The following is a 3,526-nucleotide window of genomic DNA, read 5'->3' on the forward strand; positions in this document are numbered from 1 at the left end:
CCTTAGTTTATTTGATCGAGCCTCATCCTCAAGTCTTGTTTTTATCCTTTGGGATAGATACAGGATTTGAGGTATAGCGCTCTTTCATTTAAACAATGAAAAATATGGGGTCAGTTTGATTTCATATTTATTTTTCTAAAACTAAATATACATGTAAATTAAAACGTCTTTCCAAAGCGGGCTACGGGATTTTGATTCCGGTGAACGACAGTTTCTTACGGGCAACTCCCCAAACCAAAAATAGCTCTGACAGCTTCTGGAGACTCTGCTGGGGACAAGCTTTTCTCTCCATACAAATCAAGAAATATTATCTTCACACATTGGTAATTTCTTCATGTCCCTCTTGGACCAAATTACCCTTCTTTCGTTGGCATATTTTACCCATTTCTATCTTGGGAAGATACAACCAACTCTTTGGACTTCAGGAGGGGTTCAGAAGGCCATTAAGGACTCTTTAAATTTTCATGAGGGGTTGGACCCCCTAATAGGTGTGTCGGTGGACTAGTTCCACCTGGGCATTTTCTGCCACTAAATAGGTCCTGCACTGGGTCCTAAAATACCTCACATCTCTCTCCCAAATTTGATTTGCTATTTTGCAAATTAAACCAAATTGTATTGTGCTGCGCGCACTTTGAAATTTTCTTATATTAAATTAAATTTCACACATTTTCTTTAACAAGATTTTAAAATACCCATAAATTAAGACCCGCCCGGTCTACAGATCAACCTCTACTTTCAGTGCTTGCACTAAAAATTACGAGGTTTTTTGTCATATAGCTAACCCTGAAACTTTCTGTTTTTAAAGCCTGCTACAATGGCCTACCTAATGCTGACCTTTTCCTGCAACCTGTCAACAAGCCATGAAGCCCGTAACCTCGCTCCTACCATCAAATTTGAAGCCAGGTTTGAGGATTTCGAAATCATCCTCGGGAAAGCCCCATTTGTAGTAATGAAGATCGCTGCTCCAGAAATACAGGAGCCATCTGCAGAGTTCAACCTGAACTGCCTTCAAGACTTCCCTACCTGCAAGAAGTCTAAAACTACTGCAGTCGCAGCACCCGCCAAACCTACTAGCCCCGCTGCTGCTTAGGGGAAAGAAGTGATGATCTTTGAAGATCTGACTGAGGGATTAATTGTCCCACCCTCAGTAGTTAATTAACTGTCCCACCACCCGTGTTTGAATTCAGATCACGTTCAAGGGCTGTACCGCTGACCCGAACTCAAAGGTGGAACCGTAACAGAAAAGTTAGGAGGGCCATTAAATCCCAGGCTTCCAAGCAAAAACCTCTTGAGGAGGAGCCTCGTCAAGTTGAAAAAGTGTTACCAGAAATTTATCCACTCTTGTAAGGAAGTAGATTCCATCCTCTGATAGATACCAAGGGATATGAGAGTATATGAAGGATTGTTGTCCCATTATCATCACTTCATGGACACGGTGAGAAGAGAAAGAAGTTCACGCTTATCAATCAAGTTAATGCTATTTTCAGAAGGCTTGCTACCAAAGAAGGATGTTTGGTTAGCAAGTTACTTAAATGAGTGGGAGATGGAAGTTCTCCTTGCATGAAGAAGGAAATTTTGAAGGGCGTCAAATCCTCCAGACAATCCCACAAGACAGTTGGAGTTCCACCTACCCGCATCCCCGTTTGGTTTCGTTTGGGGAACAAAGTTGATATTGTAGTAATTATTACTGATTATACTGCCACCAAGACCGCAAGTCGTCGACCGGCTAAGTCAAGACCGGGTCTGAAAATCTTACCCGTCACCCATCATGGAGACATTCTTACAATCCCAAAGGTAAAGATAAGACAATTACCTGGCACTATAGCCGATCCACACCACGGGGAGCATACTTTCCCTCGACATACCAATTTTTCTACTAAGGCACTCCGTCCTGAGACATCATCATCGAAAAAGAAAAAGGTATGGGTACCTAAGGTCGCTGCACCAATACAGTCCAGTGAGCCTACAGGACAGAAAATGAAACGAGTGTCTGAAATATCTGACATCATCGCGACAATAACCAGCGAGATAGAGGAACAAATAGAGGATGTCCATCAAGGCACTCCAAATCTTAAAGCGATCAAGGAATTGAAAATTGAAGAGAAAGTTGAGAAACTTATGATCAAGATTTCCGAGTTAGCTTGAGAACACGGAGTTTCCGTCGATAGCGATAATGAAAATTTTTAATGAACGATAATGAAAATTTTGATTACAATGATTACTTGGAGGAGGATTTCATGGATGTCCACGTGATCAAAACTAGAGCCACCGCATCTACGTGCGAGGCTCAACTTCACACCAAAGAGAATGCCGTAGATGAGCTGCGTAGGGTTATCCTCCTAAGGGATGAGCAAGTTAGTCTATTAGAGAAACGAATAGAATAAATGACTCCAGCTATGAACACGATGGCCACCATTCAGGGGCAATCACAAGCACCATAATTGGCTTCTCCAGAGATTAATCAGCCAGAATCATACACATTATAGATGAAAAAAGAGAGGCTAATTCAGAAAGATTCTCCCTCAAGTGCCATGCCAGAAAAAATGGTTGAACAAGTGTTGGACGCCTTAGCCCAATCCAAGGGTGGTGCATCAATTTCGAAGGGTAGACCTTACCCGGAGGAGTTCAATGCCGTGCCTTTACCCAAGGGTTTTGTGGCCCCAAACTTCAAGATATTCAATGGGACTGAAAATACCATACAACATAAAAAACATTTCCAAGCCATCTGTGGAAACACTAAAAATAATGAAGCTCTACTCTGCCAGCAATTTGTCAGCAGCTTGTCAGGAATTGCTTTTGACTGGTACGCTGACTTAACCAATGGGTCAGTGAAAATATTTTCTGAATTAGAATAGTTATTTGTGAAAATATTTTCTGGGGCACAACATCATGTGTCTATTGGAGAGCTCATGATGGAAAAGCAAAAGCCTAGCAAAATTATTGGTAGAGTATATTTTGAGGTGGAGAAACCTTAGCATGAAATGTGAACCTCAGCTACAAAAACATCATGCTATTAAAATTTTACTCAAGAGCATTCATGGGCCAGTAGCTTTCATGCTTAAGGGACTCACCATCAAATCCTTCGAGAAGCTATAAGTAAAGCCCGCAGTCTTCAAGAGGAAGTAAAGCACATGGAGCCACATGAAAAGGCTAAGGTGACCAAAGTGGTCGAGAAGAAATCGGGAGTAGTAGCGACCGTCAACAAAGGAAAGTAACCAAAAAATATATATGCAGAAGAGCAACGCCAGTCTTTGTCGCAGCACTCTCAGAAACAGAATAGTCAATCCAACCAGTGGCCACCTCAAGATGGATCACCTCGAACAGGGGATAAAAGAATATCCCTGTCGGAGTGACAAAAAATTGTGTATTCTTTCAAGGACGAAGCTATACCTAAAATATTCAGAAGTCTGATGAAGAAACCAGAATTTAAACTACCCAATCTAAAGAAGCCCGAAGAGGTGGATAAAAAGAATGAACCAAATTATTGCCCATACCGCCGGTCGCTTGGGCACACTATAGAAAAATG

This window comes from Phalaenopsis equestris, unplaced genomic scaffold (genome assembly GCF_001263595.1).
Source record: "Phalaenopsis equestris unplaced genomic scaffold, ASM126359v1 Scaffold000323, whole genome shotgun sequence".
NCBI lineage: Eukaryota > Viridiplantae > Streptophyta > Magnoliopsida > Asparagales > Orchidaceae > Phalaenopsis > Phalaenopsis equestris.